Genomic DNA, 14,108 nt, shown 5'->3' with positions numbered 1-14,108 from the left:
TAGGGCGATAGTTTCCGGGGTCCGTTGTGGCATCACCTTTGTGGAGTGGGACCACTGTTGCTGTATGCCATTCCTTGGGTACATATCCTGTAGTAAGGCTGAGATTGAACAGTGACTTTATGTGAGGGTTCAGTTCTTCTTGGAGCTCATGTAAGACTCAGCCCGGGACACCGTCCGGTCCCATTGATGCTGTGTTTTTTGCTTTGGAGAGGGCAGCTCTCACCTGTGCATTTGTGATGTCAGGGAGGCTACAATCTCTGTTGGGATAGACATTTGCTCTTTTGGGGGGGAAAGGGAGGGGGGAGTTTGCACTGAACCTGTCTGCCAGGATATTGGCAATGTCTGTGGGTTCAGTGTATTTTTTATCATTTTGCACTAACTCAGAGCATATCTGGGAGTTGCCACCCAGGTTCCTGACATAACTAAAGAAGGCCTTGTGATTATCTTTAGCATCTTGTGCAATTTTTCTTTTGAAGCTGGCCTTAGATAATTTTATGAGGGATCGTAGTTTCTTGCTAGTACTGATCAGAGATGCCTTCCTTTTTTGGGATTTTGCTCTATCATGTAGTAGCTTCCTCCTTCTGTTGTATAGCTTATTTATGGCTGGGGTCCACCAGACAGGTCTCCTGCCTTTGGAGGAGTGAGTCTTGGTTTTATTTAGGATAGCACGATCCATGCATTCCTGTAGGTGTCCAGAGAACGCATTTGTAAAGGATTCTGTGGTTTGGGCCATATTTTCCACTGAGTACAAACAACAATGCACCAAGGTAACACACAATAGCATCTTTAATGAAAAAATATAAAATAATAAACAGAGGTAAGAGCTTTCGCAACACTAGTTGCTTCTTCAGACAAGGATATTAAAACAGTTCATTGCTTAAATACTCTTGAAACCAATTAACATAATTAATGAAGTCATTAAGGAGAGAATTGTTTAAAAACACATCATATAAAAATATAAACATTTATAAATGAGACAGTATGTAAATAATATTATCTATATATAAAAAAAATATCTATATATAAATAAATAAAAAAATATATAAAAAAATCCTATATCTAGAATTGTTTATGTTTAAGGCGTTTGGCTTTTAAAAAAGGAACCAGAGAGGTAGTGCCATTAAGACCTGGATATCTATCTGCATTAAGTTTCATTATCCATCTTTGTTCGCAACATATTGTGTGTTACCTTGGTGCATTGTTGTTTGTACTCAGTTCTGGTTTTGTGTACCTTGGTTTTACCTACAGCCGTTTTCTTTTTTATTTCTATTCGTATTTTCCACTGGCCCGGGGGCTTTGAAGGATTTCACCTTGGTTTTGAGAAGTGTGAAGTTTGCTTTTGAGAAGTTCTTCACCGTGGTTTCCTTGGCTGGGGGTGGGGACGGGATATGGATGTCCAGTGAGATTAATTTATGGTCAGATCTTACCAATGAGGGGTATTACCTCTGGTATGGAACATAGAGTGCCCATGTTGGTGATGATCAGGTCCAATATGTTTTCCCCTCTTGTGGGAGTGTTGACCAGTTGTTCCAAGCATTTGAGTTTATAAATTCTAGGAAGCGTTGGGCGAGGGTGTTGGGGCTTGAGTAGTGCTCCCAGTTTATGTTTGGGTAGTCGAAGTCACCCAGTATGATGGTGTTTGGAGAGACCTTCATATTCTCCAGTGTTCTCAGGAAAGCTGAGTGGGGTTCCTGAGTTTGGGAGGGTGGTCTGTAGCAGGCTACAAACTGAAAGGCAGTTTTTCCCACTGTTAGTTGCACATGGATGGTCTCTGATGCTTCGTGCAGTGCCTCTAACCTGGAGGTGTGGGTATATTTGATGACTATGGATACTCCCCCTCCTTTTGTGGTTCAGTCCGAGTTTTGGGGTCAAAAAGCATAGTATGAGGTATAACCTGGTAGTGCTGGGGTGCTCTCGGGAGCCTTGAACCAGGTTTCTGTTACTGCACAGATATCGATATTCTCCATACTGAGGACAGCCTTGAGTGCGTGCATCTTGAGGTTTAGACTTCTGACATTGAGCAGCATTACCCTTAGTTTCTTTTTCCTTGTGTTGTCTATGAAGGTGGGTTTGTCTTTTGAGCCTTGCCTAAAAAAGGCACTATGGAGGTGGCAAGAGCCTTAGCCAATATTCGAAAGCCCAGGGGTGACAGGTGTACAAGCCGTCCCCAGCGAAGCAACGTGGCTTGTCAAGCATGTCATCCCAGGCTGACAGACACTGGATCCCCTTTGAATGACACCAATACTTTAGCCAATTGTTAAAATTGATCATTTTGTCTTTATACTGTGGCATCATTCTTGGTGAGGGTAAGATGCTACTCAAGGTCAGGGTCATACTGGCCTGGGCTACATGATCAGAGAGCTCCTCTATGTCTCTTTTCATGTAGTCCAGGGAGGTACGTCTCAGGTCATTCACACCAGCATGGACAATGACGGAGTCATATTTGTACTTGCTTTGGAGTGACCTGAGTGCTTGTGTTATTTTGCGGATCCTGGCACCCGACAGGCAGCTTACAGTGACCTTCTCCTTGTTCAGCCTGGTGAGTGGGACGTCAGTGTGTCTGACAATAGAGTCACCTATTACAAGTGTATTAGGTGTGTTGTTTAGCCTTAAGGGCTGTGACTGTGTGGCACACTGACTTTGTGAACTATGTTTTACGTGGGTATTGTTGTGGGGTAGCGGTTGCTTGGATGTCTGTTTTGGAGGTCTCTGCTGCCTGGGAAAATTTTTATTTAGAGCCTCCAAGTATGTTTTTGTGTGTTTATGTGTTTGGTTTGCTGTTGTGATAGGTCTATGTGAGACTGGATTTGTGGTGTGTGTGGTTACCTTCTCCACCTGACTGACTGCGCCAGTACTGAGTTGAGAGAGCTCACCCTCCAGTTTGGCTATATAGTTGCATCTCTCACATATATTTGAGCTTGTTGGGAGGAGGGAGGTTTTGCTGCCTGTCTTTAAAAGTACTCAACTGTACTTATTCTGCAGCATTTATTACTGCTTGTTAGTAGCCTGATTAAATTTTAACTGTTATTCTAACCCTTTTGGTTTACGCAATTGGGCTTCAGGCCAATTGTTTTACATTAAGAATGTTTGTGGTCTGCACTGTTATGGCAAGAGAGGTAGCTTACATCCTTCTAAGGTGGGAGTTGCTGCTTGAAGGCTTACTGTCTGTTATTCTAGAAGTATCTTAGTTCTGGTTTAAGCACTTAGGCTTCAGGCCAGTTATTTTACATTAAGAAGGTTTATGGTCTGCACTCTTGTGGGAGGAGAGGATAAATTCTGCCTTTCTGAGCTGGGAATTGCTGGTTAAAGGCTTAATGCACCTGTTTATTTGAACGGTTTCTTTCTGAAATTGGTGTGCCTTGTTTGCTGTAGCAAAGACTAGATTCAGACAGTACAGTTGTGTACACTTACCATAAATGTAGATGTTCAAGTTTCTTCCCTGTTGCAGTCATCACACTAGGGTTATCTGCCTGCAGGTAGCACTCAGTCAGCCTGAATACCAGAGTCTTAGTATTTCTGAGTCGGATGCTGTCTATTCTTCCATGATGTCAGGTCATCAGGGATATAAAACAGACAGCTGACACCATTACATCAGTTTTTCTTGCCCCAAATGTCAGGAGCCCCCAAATAGGGAGCTGGTACATGGTGGGGACCACCACCAGTAAAAAGTAAACACCAATGTCATTAGGAACGGTCATAGAGAGGAGAGGCAGAAAGATAGAGCCAGGGGGCTGGAGGGAGGGAAAAGTACAGTTGTGTACCTACCATAAATGTAGATGTTTGAGTGTATTCACTGTTGCAGTCATTACACTTGGGTTATCCTGCTGGCAGGCTACCCGCAGTCGGCCCAAATAACAAAGACTAGGTACGGCGTCGGTTGCTGTCGCCTCTTCCCTGACGTCAGTGCGCCAGGGGTATAAAAGATGAAGCCAACGCCATGTTTTTTCAGTTTTTCTTGCCCCAAATGTCAGGTGCCCCCAAATTGGTAGGCTGAAAATTATGCCAATAAGTATGCATGCACAAAAATAAACATTTCCTTCATTTAAAAGCAAATACACAGCATTAGTTGTATAGGATAGAGAAGTACAGATAAGTCCCAGCAAAAAAAAGGCGGACGGTGGGTAACCTGGACTGCAACAGTGAATACACTTGAACATCTACACTTATGGTAGGTACACAACTGTACTATGTTCATCGTGTTTCACTGTTGCAGTCATTACACTTGGGTTGAATCTCAAAGCTGAGGTTGGGTGGCTGGGTCTAAATAGGATTAGGAGAGGCTGTAAGGCCCTGCAGAACTGCAGTGGCAAAGCCTGCTCTGGATTTAGAGTAGAGAGGTAAGTGGTAGTGCTTGGTAAAAGTGTGCACTGAACTCCAAGTTGCAGCCTCTAAAATGTCTTTAGTTGGTACTCCTCTGAGGAAGGCTGCTGAAGTGGTTGCTGCTCTGGTTGAGTGAGGCCTAATGCCCTTAGGCACTGATTTGCCATGTTGTGAACAGCAGAAACGAATGCAGTGGCCTATCCATTTTGAAGTAGTCTGCTTTGAGATAGTCTTTCCTTGTGATCCTGCAGCATGTGCTACTAAGAGTTGCTCAGTCTTTCTGAAAGCTTTAGTTCTGTCCAAGTAGAAGCACAGCTGTCTGTGTATGTCCAAAGAATGCAGGAGTCTCTCACCCTTATTCTGTGGGTTTGGATAAAAGGTAGGCAAATTAATGGTTTGGTTAAGGGCCACACTGGACATTACCTTAGGCATAAATGTCGGGTTCGTCCTCAGAGAAACCCTGTCTGGATGGAAAATGATAAAAGGTTCCACAGCCATGAGTGCCTGTAACTCTGAGACTCGTCTTGCAGAGGTTATTGCTAGGGGCAGAGTTGTTTTCCAAGATAAGAACTTTATTTTGGCTGTATTGGCTGGCTCAAAAGGTGGCAGTGTGAGTTTCTCCAAGACATAATTGAGGTCCCATGCAGGTATTGGTGCTCTCATTTCCTTATTTTCTGCACAATCAGAATTTGACAACATTTTCTGTTTTAGCAGTGACATTAAGTATTGCTGATATTTAAGCATATGAAATTGACAATTTAAAGCCCTCACAGCCAAAGTAGCAGAAGTGTAAACCTTTTTTCCCCATCTGTCTAGTGCCTCTGAATCCCTATCAGAGGGTATAGGGTTTTTTGCCTAGACCCCTTTGGGACCCTGAGAAATAGTTTCTGGGTCAGCAACAGTTTTTCCAAGACATAATTGAGGTCCCATGCGGGTATTGGTGCTCTCCTTGGAGTTCTTATGTTTTTGGCCCCTCTGAGGTACTGTCTTAGCAATGGATGTGAAAAAATTGGTGGTTCCGTATTGTAATGAGCTGAATTGGCAGAGGCATGGATTTTAATTGATGAAAAGGATAGGCCTTTGTTCAGCATCTCAGTTGGGTATTGTAAAATCTGAGGAATATTTGGTACAACTGTGTCAATTCCTTGTGCCTGGTTCCAAGCACAGAATCTTTTCCATTTTTCTGCATAAGATTTTCTGGTACTGGGCCTCCTGGCTTCCAAAATAACATCTATCACTGCGTTAGAGAGAGGTGTATTCTGAATGGCTACATTATCTGCAATGCTGCCAGATTTAGGGTTCTGAGTTGGCTGTGCAGGATCTGATTGTTTCATTGGGTCAGTAAATGAGGAATTAGAGGCAATGTCCAGCCTGGGCCTTGAGACAAGCTCTTTAGGATTGGGTACCAGTGCTGGCGGGGCCAGTCTGGAGCAATCAGAATCATTTTTGGCTTCTCTTGTCTGACCTTTAGGAGTACCTTGGGGGGGGAGAGGCAGAGGAGGAAAGGCATATACTGTTAGGGTTTTCCAGCTGAATGATAGAGCATCCACTTTCCATGCTTGCATGTGATAAGTCCTTGTGCAGAATCTCTGCAGTTGGCAGTTGTGTGGGGAGGCAAACAGATCTATGTCTGGGCATCCCCATTTTTTTATTATCATGCTGAAGACTTGTGGATCCAGTTTCCACTCGTGGGGATCCATGAGGTTTCTGCTTAGTTCGTCTGCCAGAGTATTTTTCTTTCCTGGCAGGAATTGTGCTTGCAGGTGTACTTGATAAGTTAATGCTGTGTCCCACAAAGTCATGGTTTGTCTGCAGAGGGGGTAGGAATGAGTGCCTCCCTGTTTGTTTATGTACCACATGACTGTAGTATTGTCCGTCCTTATCAGTAGTCGTCCTGGATGGAGTAGATCCTTGAAAGCTGTCAAGGCATTCTGAACAGCTAGCATCTCTTTTTGATTGATATGAAGATGCCTTTGGCTTGTGGGCCATGTGCCCTGAATACATTTTCCTGCCATGTGGCCCCCCCCCCAGGCATAATCTGAAGCATCTGTTGTTATTCACTGCCTGGCTGTGGGTAGGGTGAATGGCTGTCCCTTGTTGTGGTGACAGGCCTGTGCCCACCATCGAAACTCCTGTTGCAGGCAAGGAATGAGGGTAATTAATGTTTCCAGGCTGTGACAATGTTGAGTCCAAACACTTTTTAGATACCATTGTAGTTTCCTCATATGCAGTCTGGCATATGGAATTAGCAGAAAGTAGGATGCCATGAAGCCCAAAGCCTGCAGAATTTTTCTTGCAGATAACTGAGTCTTTGTTGCCAACATTTTGAAGTAAGAAGTCAGTTGTCTGTTTGTCTGGCGTGAGATAAGCCATCTGGGCAGTTGTATTTAAGCTTGCACCCAGGAATATTATCTTGAGAGGGTACTAGTTTTGATTTCTTTTCATTTACTGTGTACCCTAGGCAAGTTAGTAATCTTTTTACAAACACCAGATGCTTTAGTAGAATGTCCTTGTTCTCTGCTTGAATAAGGCAGTCGTCCAAGTAAGGATATATTTGAATTCCTCTTTGTCTGCAAAATGCAATTACTGGTGCCAGGCATTTTGTGAAGACCCTGGGCGCAGTAGATAAGCTAAAGGGCAGTGCAGAGAATTGGTAGTGCATTGAGCCAGCTATGAATCTGAGGTATCTTCTGCAAGATTGTCTGATTGGAATGTGCAGGTATGCCTCTTTTAGGTCCAAAGTTACAAGCCAAGCCTTCTTGCCCAGCATGGGCAGAAGCTGCTGCAGTCAACATTTTGAATTTTGGAACATCCAGAAATGTATTTAGAATAGACAGGTCCATTATTGGTCTCCAGGCTTTGTCTTTTCTGGGTACCAAGAAAAGTCTCGTGTAAAATCCTTGTCCCTGCTCTTGATGTGGTACTTTCTGAATGGCCCTCATGTCCATGAGGGATGAAACTTGTTTTTGTGCCACTGCCCATTGATTGTGTGGCGGGTCTGGCATACCTTTTGCCCTTGGCAGGGTGTGAAAGTGGAACCTGTAGCCCTGGGACACTATATTCAAGACCCATTTGTCTTTGTCCTGGGTGATCATGTGCCAATTTTGAGAAAAAAGGGCTAGTTTTCCCCCTAAGGGGGCTGCCAAAAGATAAGTGCTTGGTGCTGGCAGAGGAAAGTCATTGGGACTGTTTCCTGTATGGCTGTGATTTGTCTTCTCTGCTTTTGGAGGTAGAAGCACCCCACTGTTTAGGCCTGTATGAGCACTAGGGCTGGGACATCTGTATCTGCATCTTTGTGGCCTGTCTGACACTGGAAAGGACCAATTCTTTGTAGGCCAGTTCCTGCTAAATCTGGGTGGATGTACCTGTAAGAAATCCTTTACTGTTTGCATAGATTTCGCTTTGTCCTCCATTTTCTTCAACACCTCCTCTGCTTTAACACCAAATAAGGTATCCTGCTATAATGTGTAATGGAGTATCTAATAATTTTGCTTTAACATGATCAGGCAGATTCTGTTCCTTTAACCAAGCATGCCTCCTAATGACAGAACCTGTAACTGCAGCCCTGCAAGAGGCCTCCAGAGAATCAAAACCACATTGTAATGTATGCTTTCCCACTTGTTCAGTTGCATGCAATAAATCTTGCATTTCCTTATTTTCTGCACAATCAGAATTTGACATTTTCTGTTTTAGCAGTGACATTAAGTATTGCTGACATTTAAGCATATGAAATTGACAATTTAAAGCCTTCACAGCCAAAGTAGCAGAAGTGTAAACCTTTTTTCCCCCATCTGTCTAGTGCCCTTGAATCTCTATCAGAGGGGATAGGGTTTTTTGCAGTAGAAGCCTTGACCTCTTTGGGACCTTGAGAAATAGTTTCTGGGTCAGCAGCAGGGTTTTTATAAAGAAATTTATGTGAATCTGGAACCCTGTAATATTTGTCTGGTTTAACAGGGGCAGGAGGTAGAGTCAGGAGAAAGTCCAGACTCTGAAAATACATCATCTACAATGTCTAACACAGGAGGAATAGCCAAAGGCCTGTGCTGAGGTAGTAAGAGAGAATCTCTAAGCGTTTTCTTAGATTCTGAGTAGTCTTGGCTCTCCCAGTGGAAGTGCTCCCTCATGGTATGAAGGGTTTCCCCCAAAAGAATAATCCTCAGGTGGTGAGGCTGAAGGGATAGATTCTTTAGCATCAGAATCCTCATAAGGAGGAAGAGAGTATTCCTATTCAGAAGAGGAGTCAGAGGAAATGGAAACCTAATCAGAAGTTTCATATTCTGTCTCTTGCCTAGGCCTTTTGTCAGGAGTGGGATGGGAACCCCTGATCAAAGTAATTAGGTCTTCGGCCATTTTGAGGTAGTCTGTCCAGGAGAATGCTGTACTTGTTTCTTTGTCTTTAGAACTGCTTTAGTCTTTGCTTTGGAAGCTGAAGAAGGCTTTACATATAACTGTGTAGGTCTGAAAACACCCTCAGAAGCTGATGCCTGCTCATCGGCTCCGGACCCATCTGAGGGAATAGTTTACAAGTGTCCAATACCTTGAGTATCCAGAGGCCTAGCTGGCTCCACATGGGAGTCGTCAGCGGCCTGTGGCTCTGAGGTAGCAGGCGCCAGGGGCTGCGAAAGCACTTCACTGAGAACCGGCGACTGGCTTAGCGGAAGCCTCATCTGTTTTGGACCTCAGATGCATGTCCTTTTCTTTTTCCTTGCGCTTTTTATAAACTCCAGTTGTTGGCTGTTCTGACGGCATTATATAATTGAATCTTCGGCCAAAGTAATGAAAGGCAAAAATAGTACCGACGCTTAATAGTACGTTGGTTAAATCTAGCACAAAACCGACTGCTAGCAACGTTATGATCAGGGCCTAGGCAAGGAATACAGTAAGAATGAAAATCCTTATGAGGTATTTGCTTCCCACAAGAAATACAATTGTTAACTTTTTCCGACATCGGACTGGAGCAAGAAAAAAGTTTCCCCAATGGGGTACTTGGCTTTAATGAAGACTTCGGATCTAAAATACGTTTTTGAAAATCTCAGGAGTCGGCCGACCAGCACTTGCGAACTGCTTATGCTTCGGGCACCGCGCGGCAAGAAAGACTGAAAAAAATGGCGTCGGCTGCATCTTTTATACCCCTGGCGCACTGACGTCAGGGAAGAGGTGACAGCAACTGACGCTGGACCTAGACTTTGGAATTCAGGCCGACTGTGGGTAGCCTGCCAGCAGGATAACCCAAGTGTAATGACTGCAACAGTGAAACATGAACACCCAGGACTGCAACAGTAAATACACTCGAACATCTACATTTATGGTGAGTGTACACACAACTGTACTGTTCTTCATGTTTCACTGTTGCAGTCATCACACTTGGGTTGATTCCCAAAGCTGAGGAAGGGTGGAGGCAGTCAAGATGCGTTAGGGCTGGCTAGTAGGCCTTACAAGACTGCTGTACGAAATCTAGCCCTGGATTCAGAAAAGATAGGTACGTGGTAATGCTTGGTGAACGTGTGTACAGAACTCCAGGTTGCAGCTTCCAGAATGTCCCTGGTAGGGACTCCCCTGAGAAATGCTGTAGAGGTGGAAGTAGCCCTAATGGAATGTGGTCTGATCTGTGGGGTAGGTTTTCCATGATGTTTGTAGCAGAAATGGATGCAGTGTGCTATCCATTTGGAAATGGTTTGTTTTGAAATGGCCTTACCCTCTGCCCCTGTAGCAAAGCTGACTAACAGCTGGTCAGATTTTCTGAAACGCTGAGTCCTGTCAAGGTAGAACCTGAGCTGTCTGTGCACATCCAACGTGTGCAGGATCCTTTCCTCTTTATTCTGAGGATTGGGGAAGAAGGTTGGCAAATGGATGGATTGGTTTAGAGCCACATTGGACACAACCTTAGGCATAAAGGACGGGTTGGTCCGGAGGGAAACCCTGCCAGCATGGAAAATAATGTAGCATTCCACAGCCATCAGTGCCTGTAACTCAGACACTCTTCTTGCTGAGGTTATGGCTAAAAGCAAGGCTGCTTTCCAAGAGAGGAATTTTAACTCTGCTGAGGCAGCAGGTTCAAAAGGGGGAAGTGTGAGCTTTTCCAGTACAAAGTTAAGGTCCCAGGCAGGAGTGGGTGCTCTCCCAGGGGGCCTTAAGTTGTTAGCCCCTCTCAGGAACTGTTTGATGAGAGGGTGAGAAAATAGAGGTGGCTCAGTATTATAATATGTGCTGAGATGGCAGAGACATGAATCTTAATGGAGGAGGCGGATAGGCCTCTGTGGAGTAGCTCTGCTATGTAATCCAGGATTAGAGGTAAGAAGGGCACTGCTGTGTCCTTCCCTTGAGATTGATTCCAAGAACATCATCTTTTCCACTTTTTAGCATAGGATTTCCTAGTACTAGGCCTTCTGGTTTCACAAATGATGTCCAGCACCTGTTTGCTGAGGGTTGCTGGTGGGGTATTCAAGGGATAAGCCAGGCTGCAAGGTTTAGGGTTTGCAACTGCGGATGCAAAATCTGTCCCTCCTGCTGAGACAGCAGGATGGGAGTCTGGCGAAGGTGCCAGGGTGGCACTGTTGTCAGGCTGCATAAGAGTGGGTACCAATGCTGGCCTGTCCTGTTTTATCTCAAGTAGTACTCCTGAGAGAAGGGGCGGGGGGGAGGCATAAATTGAGAGGTTTTCCCATTGAAAGGATAGGGCATCCACCTTTCAGGCCCTGCTGTGAGGGTTCCTGGTGCAGTATTTGCTCAACTGGTAGTTCTCGGAGGAGACAAAGTGGTCCACCTCCGGTGTCCCCCACACCTCTGGATCAGAAGGTTGAAGGCGTTGGCCTCCAATTTCCACTTGTGTGGGTCTAGGAGATTTCTGCTTAAGTCATCTGCCAGTGAATATTGTTTGCCTGGCAGGAATTGAGCTTGTAGATGCACTTGGTTGCTCAAGGCTGACTTCCACAGGGCCATGGCTAACCTGCAGAGTGGGTACGAATGGGTTCCCCCCTGTTTCTTTATGTACCACATAACTGTGGTGTTGTCTGTTTTTATAAGCAGTTGTCCTGGAAGGATTAGGTACTTGAAGCTGTCAGAGCATTCTGTACAGCTAGCATCTCTTTTTGATTGATCTACAGAAGAATCTGGCCTGGGCTCCAGTGGCCCTGAATGCATTTGCCTGCCATGTGAGCCCCCCATGCAAAGTCTGATGCGTCTGTTGTCAGGGTTTGGGCGGTGAAGAGTTGAGTGAAAAGCAATCCCTTGTTGTGGTTGCATGCTTCTTCCCTTAAACAAGGTATGATAGGATTGACTGTTTCCAGGTCCTGAGAATATTGGCATCAAAGACTTTTTAAGTACCACTGAAGTTTCCTCGTATGCAGTCTTGCATATGGAGTTAGCAGAATACATGAGGCCATGAACCCTAAGGCTTGCAGTATTTTTCTTGCAGAAAGCTGGGTTCTGGTGACCATTTGTTTGAAGTACTTTGTCAGGTAGACCCGTTTTTCTGAAGTGAGAAATGCCATCTGGGAAGTTGTCTCCAAGCTTGCTCCCAGGAATGGAAGTAGTCTCCAAGCTTGCTCCCAGGAACTGACTGGGTACCAGTTGTGATTTCTTTACGTTGATGGTGTACCCCAATGAAGTGAGGAAGCTTTTTATAAATGCCAGGTGCTGAAGTACCAATTCCTGACTGTCCACCTGAATCAGGCAGTCATCCAAGTATGGGAAAATTTGGGTATTTCTCTGCCTGCAGTATGCAATGGTTGGAGTCAGGCACTTTGTGAATACTCTGGGTGCAGTAGATAAGCCAAAGGGAAGTGCAGAGAAAGTACAGTTTTGTACCTACCATAAATGTATATGTTCGAGTGCTAATACAGCTGCAGTAATCACATATGGGTTCTCTGCCGTCAGGCGGGTCCTCGGTCGGCCGAATTCCAAAGTCTTGGTCCGGCGTCGGTTGTTGTCGCCTTCTTCCCTGACGTCAGTGCGACAGGGGTATATAAGTTACAGCTGATGCCATATTCTTCAGTCTTTCTTGCCCCAGATGTCAGGTGCCCCCAAAAGGAAGGCAATACATAAATTATAAGGCTATATATCCTGTACCTAGAGGGGATGGAGGGAGGGAAACCTGTACTGCAGCTGTATTAGCAATCGAACATCTACATTTATGGTAGGTACAAAACTGTACTATGTTCATCATGCATACAGCTGCAGTAATCACATATCGGTAGAATCCCAAAGCTACACACAGGGTGGTAGGCACTAGGTGGAACTGGGTTGAGCCAGAATGCCCTGCAACACAGCAGTGGCAAAGCCTGCTCTAGTTTTGGAATATAAAGGCAGGTGGTAGTGTCTTGTGAAGGTATGTACAGAACTCCAAGTGGCTGTCTCCAAAATATCTTTGGTAGGAACTCCTCTGAGGAAGGCTGTAGAGGTAGCTGTGGCCCTGGTGGAGTGTGGTCTGATGCCTACAGGGATAGGTTTCCCATGGTAGGAGTAACAGAATCGTATGCAACGGCCTATCCATTTTGAAATAGTCTGTTTGGTAACAGGCTTTCCTTGAGCTCCTACAGCATAGGACACAAAAAGTTGTTCAGATTTCCTGAAAGGCTTTGTTCTGTCCAGATAATAATGAAGCTGTCTATGGATGTCTAAGGAATGTAACAACCTCTCCCCTTTGTTTTGAGGGTTGGGGTAGAAGGTAGGTAAGTGTATGGCTTGATTTAAAGCTACCCTGGATACCACTTTAGGCATAAATGACGGGTTGGTTCGAAGGGAGACCCTGTCCTGGTGGAAGATGAGGAAGGGCTGTACAGCCATGAGGGCTTGTAGTTCTGAAACCCTACGAGCTGAGGTAATGGCCAGAAGGAAAGATGTTTTCCAGGACAAATATTGCAAATCTGTTGAGGCAGCTGGCTCAAAGGGAGGCAATGTTAATTTTTCTAGAATGTAATTAAGATCCCAGGCTGGCACTGGTTGTTTCCTTGGGGGTCTTATATTCTTAGCCCCTCTGAGGAATTGTCTTAAAAGTGGGTGAGAGAATAAAGGTGGATCCGTGTTGAATTCTGCAGAAATGGCTGAGGCATGGATTTTTATGGAGGAAAATGAAAGCCCACTGTTCAGCAGCTCAGCTAGATACTGTAATACCTGAGGCAAATTCAGTTTTCTAGGGTCCTGGCCTTTTTTCTCATTCCAAGAGCAAAACCGTTTCCATTTTGTGGAGTAAGTCTTCCTAGTGGATGGTCTCCTGGCCTCCCGAATGACATCCTGCACCTCTTTGGTAAGTAGGGTCTGCTAAGGTGTTAAGAGATTTTCCATGCAGCGAGATTGAGTGTTTTCAGCTGACCGTGAAGAGTTTTGTAGTTGTGCTGAGTCAGCAGAAGAGGCATTAGAGGTAGTGGCCAGGGAGGAGTATGTGTTAGGCTCCTTAGGAGTGGGTACCAGTGTTGTCTTGGCCAGTCTGGAGCAATCAGTATCATCTTCGGTCTGTCTGCTCTTGCTTTCAAGAGTACCTTGGGTAGAAGGGGCAGAGGTGGGAAAGCGTTCACTGTCCATCCTGTCCAACTGAAAGAAAGGGCGTCCACTCACCAGGTCTTTGGGTGAAAGGTCCTTGAACAAAACTTTTCCAGTTGATGATTCCTGTGGGAGGCGAAGAGATCTATGTCTGGCCTTCCCCACTCTTGGATTATCTTTGTAAACACCTGTGGATGCAACATCCATTCGTGTGGATCTGTCATATTTCTGCTTAGATTGTCTGCCAACGTGTTTTCCAAACCTGGCACGTACTGTGCTTGAAGTTCGATTTGCCATTCCAGAGCCAAGTT

The sequence above is a fragment of the Protopterus annectens genome, chromosome 12.part0, assembly GCF_019279795.1.
Source record: "Protopterus annectens isolate FY-2018-M chromosome 12.part0, PAN1.0, whole genome shotgun sequence".
NCBI classification, from domain to species: Eukaryota; Metazoa; Chordata; order Ceratodontiformes; family Protopteridae; genus Protopterus; species Protopterus annectens.
Note: the sequence above shows the minus strand (reverse complement) of the source record.